The sequence below is a fragment of the Macaca nemestrina genome, chromosome 19, assembly GCF_043159975.1.
Source record: "Macaca nemestrina isolate mMacNem1 chromosome 19, mMacNem.hap1, whole genome shotgun sequence".
Taxonomy (NCBI): domain Eukaryota; kingdom Metazoa; phylum Chordata; class Mammalia; order Primates; family Cercopithecidae; genus Macaca; species Macaca nemestrina.
Genome location: NC_092143.1, coordinates 7,636,846 through 7,653,020, shown reverse-complemented (window position 1 = coordinate 7,653,020; position 16,175 = coordinate 7,636,846). Strand labels below are relative to the sequence as shown.

At 35.4% G+C, this 16,175-nt stretch overlaps 1 protein-coding gene and 1 long non-coding RNA gene across 4 annotated transcripts in view; one reads left to right on the top strand and one right to left on the bottom strand.

Moving 5' to 3' along the window:
• LOC105489348 (uncharacterized) overlaps positions 1–16,175 on the top strand; it is a 65,934-nt gene that overhangs the window by 27,650 nt on the left and 22,109 nt on the right. The gene's annotated exons all lie outside the window — the stretch shown is intronic.
• Positions 1–16,175, bottom strand: part of LOC105476927 (cerebellin 2 precursor) — a 98,569-nt gene that overhangs the window by 81,128 nt on the left and 1,266 nt on the right. The window lies entirely within an intron of this gene.

Here is a 16,175-nt window from a genome sequence, read left to right as displayed (position 1 = left end):
TTGTTTTACCCTGAAGGTTACATGAAAGCTCTGGTAATCTACTACAGCTCAGAATTTTCCATCCTCAACAAAGGAGACTCTCAGAGCCCTGTAAAATAGGACTATGTCAGGTATGTTTGGAAATAGGTTTCTGATTGTATCATTGCTTAAATGAGAACCTACCAATGGAGTGAGCCAGGATTTCCAAAACTGATGGAAAAAAACAGTTTTTCAGTTGAGAAAACAGCTGAGAGACCGGTGGATTCATATTCATGAGACTGTCAACCCAAGATCGAGTGGAACACGTATTAATTACATCGGACTGAAAATACTGAAAAGAGATGGCTGTGGGTTTCGTTTGTGGTATTATTGGTGCTTTGATTTTCTATTTTTATAGATATATAAGGAAGCCTTTTCTCTTTATCTATAACTCAAAACAGTGCAGTAGACTTTGCTTTTGTAAACTGAAACATTTTTAAATGAAATATTTTTCTCTTTGCCCAACTCTTTCAAAATTGTGAACCTCTTGAATGTTCTTATTTTCATAGCAATATAGTTCTGTGCATACATTCACATTATATAATACAGTTATTTGCATGTCCTTGTCAAAAGAACACAATTAGAAACATTGCTTATGCAACCAAGATCTTGCTTGGAATGTCATATTTGAGAATGATGCTCATTTAATCAGATGCAACCAGACACTTTAAGCTAAGGTTGACTTTATGGGGCCAATGCTTACAATGCCCTCTTAGAAACCTGGCCTGACACTCAGCTTACAAGATTCTCAGCCTTATGAGTGAGTAAGAAGAGTGACTTACTGGCAGGTCCAGAAATCAGGATATTTTGAAAACCAGAAAGGAGAAAAATTTGCTCAAATTTCTAGTGCTGAATTGTTGCCTTGGATTCCTAGGCTTCCCAAATATCCAATCTGAGATCCCTTATAAAGATTTCCAGCACAGCAAACATAAGAATGCCTATGTGGTAAATTACCATTCTTGCTGTACCTGTGTACATAATCAGGCCAGATCTAAAGAGATCAGCCTTATTTTGTGATTAAGAATGCGCTTTCTTTGAGGTTACTTTTGATCAAAATGCTGTAGCGAAAAATGACAGGTCTCAATGGAAAACCGTGTATCACATGCCGTACACTGCTTTGTGTTATCAGATTTTATCCCTGCTCATCGTCTTTGAGCTGTGTTCTGCTTCTTTGTAAATTAAACATAACTTATGGATATGTACACTGTATTTTGCCTGGTGTATTAGTCTGTTCTTGCATTGCTATAAAAAACTACCTGGGACTGGGTAATTTATAAAGAAAAGAGATTGAATTGATTCACAGTTCCACAGACTACACAGGCATGGCTGAGGAAGTCTCAGGAGACTTACAATCATGATCAGAGGCATGTCTTACATGACAGGAGCAGGAGGAATAGAGTGAAGGGGAAGGTGCTACATACTTTTAAACAACCACATCTAGTAAGAACTCAAACGCTATCATGAGAACACCATGGGGGAAATTCACCCCCATCATCCAATCACCTCCCACCAGTCCCCTGCTTCAACACTGGGGATTACAATTTGACATGAGATTTGGGTGGAGACACAAATCCAAACCATATCACCTGGTGAACACTTAACTGACTTTTGCCCTCCCTGTGGAAAAAAAAGAGAGTTGGTGTTTAACTGCAAATTGGGCTGGAACATGTTACCTTTCCCAAACTGATAATCCTTATGAAATTCTCCCTTTTCCTCTATTTTCTTTAATATCGGGTCACTATTCTCTAAATGACCTTTTCCAGTTTTTCTTGTTTTTACTTGATTGGAAGTCACTGAGGACTAAAATCGAGCTGTCCAGATCCCTTACTGGGTCTCTTGGTGGCCTGGAAGCTGTCTCTGGATCTGAAGAAGCCCCAAGAGCTGAAGCCTGATGACTTTGTATAAACCTCAGAGACCTCATCGTGCTGCAGACCACCACTGGCCTGAGTTCGCCCTGGACAAGCTGCTTGTCTATAAACTACTAACGTAGTTTGAAGAAATGCTCAGGACATTCATGCCCTCATACGAGAGGGGACCTGGATTGTGAACAACATTACAGAGGGCATCAGCATCCCAGCTTGAGAGCTTCAAGAAACTCAAGAAGTGCTGTGGCATGACAAGGGATTTGCTTACACCAGTCTTCTAGAATTCACTGGACTGATCGCCTCAGAGCTCAACTCCTGGATCTTTAATATGGCTTTTATATATACTTCTGCTTTTTATTTCAGGAATCCCTCCTTTATGTAAATAACTTGCTCTCTGGGAGCTTAAATCACCTGGGATCTTCCCCAGAGGTTTCTGCAAACCAGTTGAATTTTTTAGAAACATCCTCAACAAGAGCCTTTCAGTGATGATTTCTTAAACTCTCTTCATCTCATTTAGGAAGTCTATGACATGCTCAGTATTGCTCAGTGACTCACAGTGGACACATAGGAGGACTGACAATGATGAATTTATCTAAGTCTAGCACTTTCAGAAATCAATGAGGATTAAGAAATCCAGATGCCTCTTTTTTTAAATTTAATTTAGGAAAATGGCTACCACAAAAGACCATCGTGCCCTTGCATACTCCAGACCCATCTCCACCCCCCCTCTTAACACCCTTCCTTTGTAAAACCTCAAGCTTTTTCCCTCTTCTTTGAGATGTTTCACTTACTATTGCAATTACCCTAATTAAAACTATCTTCCTGTAATGCCAGCATTTTGGGAAGCCAAGGAGGACAGATCACTCAAGGTCGGGAGTTCAAGACCAGCTTTGCAAACGTGGTGAAACCCCATCTTTACTAAAAATACAAAAATTATCTGGGTGTGGTGGTGCATGCCTGTAATCCCAGCTACTCAGGAGACTGAGGCACAACAATCACTTGAACCCAGGAGGCAGAGTTTGCAGTGAGCCGAGATCATGCCACTGCACTCCAGCCTGGGTGACAGAGCGAGACTGTCTCAAAAAGAAAACCAAAAACCTATCATCTTAATTATCTTTTTCATTCCTGTCTTTGGCACATCATATAATAATTTAAAAATGCTTAATTTTGGTAAGATAGCTTACGTTTTCCTTACATAATTGTGTGTGTGTGTGTATATATATACACACACATATATATATACACACACATAATACAAATATTCAATACAGACATATATATATATATATATATATATATATATATATCTGTATTGAACTGACAACTAGTGCTCAATGCACCTTGCAATTTCTTTTTACATTACATCCTATTAAAATATGGGGAGAAGAAAACTTTAATAAAAAGTTGTTAAAAGTTGTCAAATACTAAAGGAGGCTGGTATTAAATCCTGTTATACCAATGTATGGGGCAAATGATAACTAGAAGCAGCTTTAGAAAAAATAAAAAATTTAGGAAAAGTAAAGAAAAAAACAAAATTGCTTTCCTAGCTTTAGAATTATTACAAGTAAGTGAAGGTGCTTTAGGGAACCTCTCTCCATAAAGTCTTATCGTCAGGTAGGTTTTGACCACCCTGTGTTAAGGATATGGTGATTTGGAAAGCATATTTTCTAACTCATATGGAGAGATTACCTCAAAATCTTCTGGAAAATGACAGCCAGGAGTCTGTATGTCAGAGGGGGTGAGAGGCACATTGAGAATCTGAAAAATAACAGCCGGCTGAGCCATACCTACTTTGGGTATTTAACGCTAAGTTCCACGTCTCTGTCCAGTTAACTCTGAGAGTAACTCGGGCTGTGGGAGACACTCAGGAGGACAGTCAAGCCTTTCTCCTCCTCCTCCTCCTCCTCCCCATCTCTCTAAATTGGGACCCTCCTTGTTCCTTCTTAATGTTTACCACTCTTGTAGTTTTATGTTATTGGTGTGATTTTTAAAATTTTATCTGTATCCCTAGATTTTAAGTTCTAGGAGTGCATCAACCATGATTTTTTTTTGTGCTCACTCTTGTATCAGTTGCAGCAACACAATGCATGACACACCATAGCAACTATTTGTTACATGAATGAATGAATGTATAAGTAAATGAATCTGAGAGTAATACTATATATATATGAGAGTAATACTATATACATTACTATATACATTACTATATAGTATTACTCTCTATATATTACTATATAGTATATACTACTACTATATATAGTATTATATAGTATTACTGTATAATGCTATATATAGTAATATATATAGTATTATTATCTATATATTACTTTATATTACTCTCTATATAACTATATACTATATATTACTATATATAATCTATATATAGTATTACTCTATATATAGTGTTACTCTATCATTATAGTATTATTATATTAATTATTATAGAATTATTTTATATATAGTATTACTATATATGTGTATATATACTCTTGTCTGTTAGACCAAATGCTGAAGAGTGTGTATATATATATATATATATATATATGTATGTGTGTATATATATACACACACACACACATACACTCTTGTCTGTTAGACCAAATGCTGAAGATTTTCTTATACTATTTTGGATGTGTTGTGATTGAGGCTACTCCTTGGCAAAGTTGTGCAGAAAGCACAATTTGTTTTCATATTTTCAGTGTTTATTTCCAGTCATTTATCACAGCTTCCCAGCTGACCATCACTCCCCAGCCTTGTGGTCCAGTGAGAACAACGTCTCCATAGCAGAAAATATCCCTGAGGAAAGAATCTGGGATTGATTCATGGCAGCATGTAATGACTGAAGAGTTATCTCCCATTCGGCAAACACTTTTCATTTTTATTTTTTGTCAAAAATTGGTACAAGGCATTGGGTTTACAAAGAAGAATAAGAAATGATCTCTGTCTTAAAGAAGAAGTTGTAATTCATTACTTTCCCTAGGAGTATTTTTTTTTTAATCAGTAGAGAACAATGTCTTAAAAAATCCAACTCTTTACAATATTGGTATTAGTAGAATTTCAAATAAGAGTCAAGTTAGTTTGAAGTTCTTTTAGTGACATCAATGAAAAGTATTCCCTTAGCCACACGCTCACCTAAAAAATAGTCACCAATCCTTGAGGTGTAAAGAAGAAGTCCACTTTGGGAAGTCGAGGCAGGCAGATCACCTGAGGTCAGGAGTTTGAGATCAGCCTGGCCAACATGGTAAAACCCTGTCTGTACTAAAAATGCAAAAATTAGCTGGGCGTGGTGGCAGGCGCCTGTAGTCCCAGCTACTTGGGAGGCCGAGGTAGGAGAATTGCTTGAATCCAGAAGACGGAGGTTGCAGTGAGTCAAGATTGCACCACTATACTCCAGCCTCTGCGACAGAGCGAAACTCTCAAAAAAAGAAAAACAAAAAAAAGAAGTCCAGTTCATGACCCAGGAGGAGTCAAAAGGAAGACAAAGCAACAAATGAGTACCTGTCTGATTTCATGACCACTGGCTCAAGCAAGAAGTCTTGAAACTGAATTGTGGCTTTCATCCAGCCTCTGCTCAGCCTCTCTTTTCATGTGATTCAATCTGAATCCAAGGATTTTTCACCTCATTTCAATATTGTGGTTTCTAATGCTGCAGGTTTGCCTGTGTTTGAACTTTGTATAAATGGACACATGCAGTGTGTACTCTTTCATGTTGGCTTTTCCACTCAACATTATTTTTGTGAGACATCCATATTGTGGCAGGAGGTTGGAGTTGATTTATTTTTACTGTTGTGGATATTCTATGTGTAAAAACACAGAATATTCAAAAATATTGAGTATCTATTCATATCCATTGAATATCCACTTGGAGAAATATGCATTGCATCACTAACAGACACAAACTAAAATTTACCCAAATGCCAATCAATAGCAGATGGATAAATAAATATAATTGGGATGCTATTTTGACTGTTTGCTTTTCTTAAGCAAATGTAGCATAGCACACAGTACAGAACATATGTTATTCGAGGAGTTTCTTTAAAAAGGAAATGTGTCAGAAAACATTTTAAATCCATATGAGGGCTTCATAATTGCATTGCTATTTTTGTTAGTAATACAATAATAATAATAATTTATGTAAGAAGATGTTGCTGCATGGCAGGGCTTAACAGGTCTATGCCTTGCTCAAATACTCTTCAAATGGGGAGCTCTGCTTGCTCTGAATACTGTCTACCACTTTGAATACTGGCATCTTGATCGAGACAGTCAGTTGTGCTTCACCAAATCCCAATAACTATTTGTAACAATCATCTGGGCCATGAGGTCAAGGGGCGGATAATTTGACTGAGGACACTGCATTTATAACAAGAGATTAAGAGTGAGTGATCAAAATATGTGCAAGCACAATCCTAAAACCTTTTGAATGGTGTTTGCACATACTAGTCATCATGACATTAGCTCACATAAGATCAGAGTCTTTCTAAAATTTTAAGTAATTTCACTGTCTTTTGTGCTACAAGTGTTCAAAGTTCAAAATTTTAAATAGAAGTTGTTCTATTTCTTATATTTATAGCTTCAGATATTGCTGTAATTTCATGCAGTAATTTACAAAATTATGTTTCTTGTCAATGTGTTTAATAAAATGCCTATGGTAAATTTTATTACCAGGAATTTATTCGCATGGCTCTAAAACTGTCCCATTCTTTGAATTTTCTCCTGTCTTTGTATTATCTCCCATGGTAAATCATCAGAAATATGATTATATAGTCTCTGAATTCTTAATGACAACAGTGATTTCTGCCTAAATAGGGTGGGCATGCAATCAGTGTCATCACATTGGTCCTGCCTGTAGAAGACTCCACACTTGGTTTAATTTTCTGCAACACCATCTAGAGTCTTACAGTTTTTTAAGAGATCCCCTGTGTGTTCATTTTGCATTGGAACCTGCAAATTATGAAGCCAGTTCTGACATTAAATAGAAACTGAAAAAGTATTTGCAACAGTCAGGTTTTCCAGGAGGCAGGCTCTGCACTGGAGTTTAGTACACAGGATGTTTATATTAAGGAGGGCCTTTGGGATCCATATGTGTGGGAAGGATGGGAAGGACAAAAAAAATTGACAGAGGGAGAAACTAAGCTCTCATTCAGGACCAACCACAGCCCCAGCTGACCCCTTAGGGAGCTCAAGAGCTAGACTGGCCTGTCTGAATTGTCTAGCATTGGACGGAGATGGCCTGGCCTTCATACTCCTTCCCCCGCAGGAATCAGGTAAAGGATTTTGGCTGCTCCTGCAAGAGAAAGGGGTGAGGCAGTCTCTGAAAGGGCTGCGAGCCGAAGGGACGTGTCAACAGCACTTGAATCATCTCAGACAATAGTCCTTCATTGAAGGGGAAACTGTTCCACACATTTCTTCATCCCCTACAGTCTTCTACATTTATGGACAAATGTTTGATTTTTGAAGGTACTTATGCGTCATCTTCAAATATCCTCTTGGCATTAGGAATCAGCCAGTTTGTCACTATTCAATCATTTCCTAGCTGCTGGCTTCTAAGCTGTTTTTATTTTTCTTAAGTTGTAACACGTTTTATGGATCCATCCCCATGTTCTCATTATTTCCCCTTTGGCCGGCACATGGATTTATTTGTTGGATGGATGTCTATACTTAGAAATTCAGCCCATGGAAATGAAAAGGGGCAAAGCTAATTGAAGTGGAATTGAATCTATGACCTTGACCCTATTAAATATGCCTTGTAGACCAAACAAAATGACCCCATTTGCCTTACTAAACTAAGCTGTTCCAGTCCCAGACGAAGAAGTGAGAGCTTCCCAACCATCTGCTATATTTACATGTAGAGCTCAAAAAGTCTAGCAAATTTTAAAGAGTCCATTGGTCTTCATTTAAGAACAATGAAATCCATTTTTGTTACTGATTAATTAAAAAACAAGTGCTTAAATGTTTCAACTACACTAACAACATAACAGAATTTGAAGTGCAAGATAATTTTTCTACTTTGGTTTGCTTTATAAAACCAGAGAGAACATTGAACAAGCACACAAACACAATCAAAAATGTAAAAGCATGTCCTAGAAAGTAAAACTCCCAAACTTATGTGTAGTATTAGTATCCTTTGTAAGTGTAAAGGAATGAAGATAAAGAAAATAAAGAAGATGAAAAAAAGGCAGTTCATTAATTTAAAAAAAAAAAAAAAAAAAAGCAATGGCCTAGTGACTTCTAGGTAGAAAGAGGAAGAAGACAAATTACAACTGTTTTATGAAAACATTTCAGAGATGCTTGGTAGGGCAAGAAGAAGAAATCTAACTTTAATTTGAATTCATGATTTATATTGACTGGGTTTATTGCTAATTCTTTTACATAGAAGGCCCCTCAAAACATCTTATTATTTGTAAATATAATGTTTGGACTCTCTGAAAGCCTAGATGTCAGTATTTCTCTAGTAACTTGACTTCTTTTTCCTTAAGATTCCATAAATGCTGGCTGGTAACTTTATTTAAAGAACAGAACAGACAATGTAAAAAATATTGTATAGATGTTTTCATTCTTCTTAGTATTTCAAATAAACAATTCCAAAGATCTCTAAATATTTCTGAGACCACAATTTTTATATTTATATTTTTTATATTCCAGAGATACTGGAAATCCATTTGAACCAGCCCACTTGTCTCTTAACCAAAAGATACCAAAGTGGAAGTTACAAAATTAGCAGCTAAATTGTTATTGCTTAAAAAGGGAAAACAAAATATTATGTTATATAATTTTAGATATAGTAGAAGTATCTAACTACACTAGCTGAAAATGTATGACTTCTATTACCACGGCTTCATGGCAATAGATTTTATACCTATAAAACTGTCAATCCCCTGGAAGACTGTATACTAGCATGGTATCATTTTTTGCCACAAAATGAATTATCATTCGACATCTAGGTAGCAGCACTGGGGGTATAAAGGTAGACAGGAAGCTTAAGTGCGTCATAGAAAGGATTCATACATGAAAATCCAAGTGAAATATTGTAATTAGTCCTGTCCTTACTTTTAGCATTATAATTGTCTTTTGATAGGCTATTTGTCTATCTTTTTCATTACACTGCAGACTTCCTAAAGTTAGGAATTTGTTTAATCTCTCTAGCACAGTGATGAAGTAAACTGTCAATGAATAATTACGGAAAGACGAGATAATTAAATTGGTGATATCTACTGCTCCAGCACACACACACACACACACACACACACATCCTGCACAACACTCACACCCCCCCCACACACACATATGCAGAGAGAGAGAGAGATAGAGAGAGAGAGAGAGAGACTTTCTGTATTTAGACCAGAAAATTGAGATCCAAGCTGTTTAACTGACTTATACAAGGACACTTAGCCTGTTGACAGATATGATTATAACATGAAACCTTTTGATTTGTAGTCCAACGTCCTTTCATAGGTACTAACTCTTTCTTCCTCTGCAATCATTTTAATATCTGCTGAATTCTTTGCTGTTTCCCTTCCTGTAGAACTGAAGGACACCAACATTCTTGCACTACAATTTTTTCGCTACTTTACTCAAACACATAATAATGGATCCATTCTTATTCTGAAATTAATACAAGCCATATATGCCTGCTGTGTGAAAATAGGCCTTATTGAATTCTCAAGCATGGAAGTGTAAGAGCCATTATTAAATTGTTTCTGCCTTAAAACTAAAATCTTTATGGTAATGAAGAAAAATTGTTACCTGTCTAATAATAGGATACTTGTCTCTCTCTCTCTAAGAAAATCAGTGGAATGCACTTTCCTGTGGAGGACCTCAGCGATACAAACATACAAACAAGGAGATTAGATGCTTTGCAAACTTTTTTAGTAAAGAGACTGCTCCGTTTCTTTTTAATGGGCATTTTTGTCTCCTAGCAACTGGAGTGTTCTAAAGCAATCTATACTGGCCTTCTTATGGGAATAAATCAACTCAGGTGCTATTTATGGCAGTTAAGCTCTGGAAAGAAGACAAGCGGGAAAGCTTGTTTCATTTTGTTTTGATCCCTACTGTTGGTTCAAATTATATGGTCCCAATTTGACTTTCTTGGGGTTGCAAATTACAACATTGAAGCTTGATTCTAGAGGTGCTCTACAGTTATTAAATGGAAAAGGCTAGTGTGTATTAAAAAAAAAAATCTTTCCCTATTTTGCTTAATCTCAACTAATAAAATTATTCATTTTAAAATCTATTCCAAATCCACAAAACATTTTCTGGATTTGGGTGCTTGGAAAACATGGGGTGACTATCTCCCACACATCTGTGTTTCTAAAGGAATTAGCGAATGGAAAATAACAGTGTCACATCTCAACTGACTCAGGCAAATCTGGGGAGAGACGTCATGGAATTCGAACTCAGGACAATTGTTTGCCAAAACCCAACCCTCATAAAGCTTGACACTCCTGTCTTACACCAAATTTTCTCAAAACACCTCACTAGCATTAGAGCTTCAAAAATTAATCTGAAATACACTCAGGAAACACAGTTCAAACACGCACAAATTTAGGCATTACACAATGTAGCAGGGATGCCGTCTGAATCAGTAGCTTACAAACATTGACATATGCAATTTACAGGAAATTTAATATCATCATCTGATTGATGATTTTGACAGTACTAAAATATGCCCTTTTGAATTAAAATTAGACTTATCTCCAGTTTAGGCTATTTGCTTTTTTCTTATTCTCTCATCTCAATCCATTTCTAATTTAGAAACTATTTTTTAGTTAATATTATAAATGAAAATAATCAAGAGTTATATTGGTATTTTTCATAGTTGAAAAATAATAATGATCAAAAACTATCATAATTTAGACCTTACTCTTTGTTAAGCATTTTCAATATTTATATACGTAAGGTTTGTGTAATTAGTCAATATGAGAAGCTCCTAAGGGTTTAACATCATTCATACAAATTATAAAGGACAGATTCAAAATTTTAAATGAGGTCTCTGTTTTTTGATAAGGTAATGTTTTACCTTGTTTGTTTGTTTTCAATATATAAGACTGCCCCAGGAAAAAATCAGTGATTTGAAAGTATTTTTTAATTGAAGTCAAAAATAAATCAAACAAGCTTTCATTCCAAACATGGAATAAGTTAAATACCTCAAACTCCACTGATGGGTGTATGTATATGCTTTACAAATAACTTAATCCTATGTGATTATGTTTTCATTTTCTGCCTTCATGCTATGAACTTTTTCTCCCAGCTCTCCTCCATTTAATCACTCGTTTACAATGTGGCCATGACTATCTTCTTAGGACGCCATCTGATAATGTCACACACCTGCTTTAGATTTTCTTACAGTATCAGATTACCAGGTGAAGTTCAAACTCCCTAACATGACAGAAATAAACTTAGCTCAGATATCTCTTTCAAATGTTACCCTCTAGGCACTATTATTTATAGACCGGTATTCAGATTCAGCTACACTTGACCACTAGGTTACTTCAAACTCTCTTTGCCCTTGCAGAATAAAAGCATAGACTGTATCCAGAGAACCCCCAAAGAGCGGTTCTGCTGTTTTATAGCTGGATCTACAGGACAGAAAGCTCCTTGCAGGCAGGTCCCACATCCCTGGTAATTAATGCAGTGCTTGACATAAATTTTGAACACATTAATGAACACATGAACCAATGAATGCAATGTGATTTTAATAATTCACTTAGTGTAACCATAGCTCAATTTCCTTGTTCGTTAAATGTAAAAGTTGCTCCGATTGTTTCATTACCTAACTTTGAGTAATAGTATAAAAAGTTGGGTACGTACTAAGTATTCAAAAAATCAATGGCTATTGTTACTTTTGTCATTGATATTTCATTATCACCTTTTCTCTCCTTAGAATTTTTCTCTCCATCTACTGAAATCAACCCCATTTTACAAAGAGTTGCTCGAATTTTACAAAGCAGACTTACTTCACTCAGCATCTGTGTTGTGAAAACATTGTGGGCATACCTTTAATGTAGTTTTTAACACATTGTGTTTCATGTCTACGTTTATAGGATTTCAGTTCCACTGTGCTATGACTGTTCCTAGGACCAGAGCCCTGTGTTACTCACCATTTTCCCAAAACAAGGCTACATTTGTTACTTATAAGAAACGCTCCGTTTTAGTTGAATACAAAAACACAATAGTAACAGGATAGTAGCTAGCTTAAAACGCTCCGTTTTAGTTGAATACAAAAACACAATAGTAACAGGATAGTAGCTAGCTTAAAACATCACCAGCTTATTACTGTATCTGTAAGAGCTGGAGCAGCAGGAGAACTCACAGAGCAAAGAAGGACATGTGTAGGTAGAAAGGTATTTTCCTGAATACACAACTGAAATAATTTCTAAACATTCTGCTATAATAAACTACTGAAAAGTAATCAGAACAGTTACTGTGTAAAGATAACAATGTTAAATGTGCCTTATCCTCTGTTTTGTTGATTCAGCTTTCACAGAACACTTCCAAATATTCTAAACTTGTGTACTGAAACATTTTAATTAAGTGGATTTAAATTGCAAATTGAATTTTATAAACATGCATCTGGCCTCTTCTTTACTTCTTTACTTTATTAATCTTTACTGATTAATAAATATTATAAAAGCAATCAAATCAGTCAACAGTTCTACTGTTTATGAATCTTGATGAGAGTAAAATAAATAATCCAGACTGCTCAAAAATACAAATAAAACTATTAAAGAGTAATTACAAAACTATTAAAGAGTAAAACAGGATTCATGAGTAAGTACTTCATGAGTAAGTACTCATGAATCCTGTTTTAGAGAAATTTTCATTTATTGTAGTATACAAACTTCTCTTTAAGTTATGTTAAATAAAAAAACTAAAAATTCATCTTTAAAACAATAACAATTATTTAATAATCTGAAAGAAGGAAATGTTTATATGGTATGCACAATAAAGATTTGGACATAAACGAAATTTATCTCTTTGTGATTTTAGAATTGATTTTACAGATGCCTTAAGTTCATCATTCCAGAATATACAAGGGTTTTTAAGAAGTTCTGTAAGCAGTAATTTTGTAGAAAGATGTTACTGTAGGAGCCTATGAATCTACTCAAATATGTTAAAGGAGATTTAATATTTCTCCTTTCTTTTTCAATTTATTTACTAACCTTTCTATTATGGCCAATGTTATAATTTAATTAAATTAAATATTGTTTATTCCTTATAAAATAATCCATGTGATACATATGATACTGAGTTGACCTAGATAAACTGAATAAGACCCTCATAATTATTAAAATTATAATATAAAGTGTATCTTTGCTGGGAATGTAGGAACACATAGGGCCTGAGGGTATTACAATACAAAGGATGTGATGGACACGCAGATAAGTATTCTATAACATAACATGCTAAGTGTTAGACAAGTGGTATTCATATTAAAAATTAGTTACACTATTCTGCATGGCAGGCTGGTGTCAGGGATTTATAATTGCAGCCACAGTGGCCTCCTGTGGCCAGGAGATATTTCTACAAAGTAATACTCTTTAGTTATGCTCAAATAAAATTTTACAGCTTATTTATACAGATTTTCCAAGTACCGAAGCATAAGAATAGTGACAAGTCATCCAGATAAACACTCTTCTTTAACACTTCTCTTCTGCAAGCACATTTGCTTTTGGAGATTTGGAAAACCCAATGTAGTCAAACAAGCAAAATGAACCACGCAGTTTTTGTTTTCTAGATGAACCCATTCTTCTTTGATCAAATTAACCAAAGCATGTTTCCTTCCTGTTCCCCCATTTTTTCCATGGCTTATATTTGTTAGTGTTGGTGCTTTTCTGAGGGCATGGGTTGTCTGGGCAATGCTTTGGCTCACATTTTTCTGCACAGAGTTCCCACTTGGAAAACTGTTAAACCCTCAATTGAGCTCAATTAATATTAAATTAGTTAAATAAGCTGCTTGAGTACCGGACTCAAGTAGCATTAATTTCAGTCTCAAAACAAAATCAGTTTCAACCTCCCTAATGCAGTTTATTCACTGTTAGTATTTAAAAAGCAAGGTCCCTAACTCTGGTCAGCAAATATTTATTCGACAATTTACTGAGCATCTAAAATGTTCTAATTGTTCAAAGTGCTGAATGCAAAATGGAACAAAAGACACAAAAGTTTGTTTTTATTTTCTTATATTCTATGGGACGGAGGCTAGAGTTAACAAGCACAAGAATGAATGTTAGGGGGTGTTAAGTGCTACGAAGAATGCCTTTCAAAGTAAAATTGCAAATCTATGACTTCAGCACATTTTGGCTTTCTTTTCCATAATTGTATTTTGTCTTATTTCCTTAGGTCAACTGATTTATAATAATGTTTTATAAAAGACTGTGGAGCAGACATTTTTAGAAAATACATTAACCTTTTAAGAAACGCATCAGTTTTTAGGAAACTATGTTATTTTAAATTCAAGTAAAATATTTAGAGAGTTCAAAAACACCAAAATTATTAAAAACTCAAGAGAGATTCAGATTTTTATCTTTAAAAGTCCAATTAGGTGTCATAGTAATAGCTTATTGAGGCCGGGCACGGTGGCTCAGGCCTGTAATCCCAGCACTTTGGGAGGCCGAGGTGGGAGGATCACAAGGTCAGCAGATGGAGACCACAGTGAAACCCCGTCTCTACTAAAAAATACAAAAAAAAATTAGCCGGGCGCGGTGGCGGCGCCTGTAGTCCCAGCTACTCAGGAGGCTGAGGCCAGAGAATGGCAGGAACCCGGGAGGCGGAGCTTGCAGTGAGCCTAGATCTGGCCACTGCACTCCAGCCTGGGCAACAGAGCGAGACTCCGTCTCAAAAAAAAAAAAAAAAAGAAAAAAAAGCTCATTGAAAAATGAATCCACTAGCTTATCATTTAAAAGAGAAATTCTCAAACCATACTGAATTCTGTCATATTGGTAAATAAACTGTCAGGGATCACATGTCATTATCTTCATGCACATCAATGGGGAAGTAAAAATAAAAGACAGTACAAATGTTTCTATAAAGGATTGCAACATCTGCCTACCTGCAAATTCTTTTAAGGTATAAATATAGAGGGAGATACATCGATTTACCCTGAATCAAATATGTTATTTATTTTTAAAGTTTGATGTTCACAGTTAAAAAGAAAAAGCACCCTTTTCTTTATTTTAGAAATTTCCAAATAAATGATCTATGTCAAAAATACCCAGTGATATTTATAGTGTTAATCTTTGGACATTTACATTATCTAAATTCAAATTTAATTTTCTTTCTAAAATGGAACGTTATCTAAATAACCCTTTACTCAAAATATTCAAATACTAGTTACATAGCTCTTGAACATGACCTCACATTTTTATTTAATTTTATTTTCACATAAGCAAGCATTTATTTTCCTCACTCAGTACACCTTATACAACACAGCACAAGGAATTATTTGGCAAGTTACAACACCGGAAGTTAACGTAACACAGCCAATAGAATGATAAATGAAATTAATTATTAAGTGCCAAACAGATGATTCTGTTCTATATGGCAGAGTGGTTTGGACACCTTTCCCTGCATGAAAAGCGTGCAGGGTGAGGGATGGTTGTATCTTCATCAGACTTGGGCCATTTCTCTAGCTGGGCACAAGTATTTTCTAAGCGTCCACAATATAAGGATATGCACATGGCACTGACCCCCCAGAAGTCTCCCGTTCCTGTGGTACATGTAAAATTTTTAGGTGACTTATCTTCTCATTCCCTTCAAAAGCAAAAGATAACACACAACTCTGGTTTTATATTTAGACTGAGAAATTATATACAATAAAACAGATTTAGAAGAAATTTCATGGCACAGTCCTACCATGAGTCTGGGTTTTTCACATGTAGAATGGAAATTGTTTCTCCTCGGTATGGTTGTTGTAAAGAGTAAAGATACATTTGTAATACCCTGGTATGAAAAATTCATGACTTGAGATTTTATAGCTCTTGTCATTCTGACTATTGATAACAAAATTGGCCTTGAATTTTCACATTTAAATTTCAGTTTCAGTCATGCAGAAGCTCAATACACATGAAAAAAATCTTAAATGTTTATCCCATTTAGGCAAGCAATCATGATCATAATCAGTGTTTATTAAAAACAAAACTGCAAAAAACCCCAGTTGCAATGAGAAAACAGCTGAAGCAGCAATGAGGTAGGCAATGGAAAGCAAGGAGAATTTTATTTTCCTCTTCCATGAATTTTGAACCTTAGCCACTCTGAGAAACAATTGTATTGTATGTTCCACATATGTTTCTATTTGAT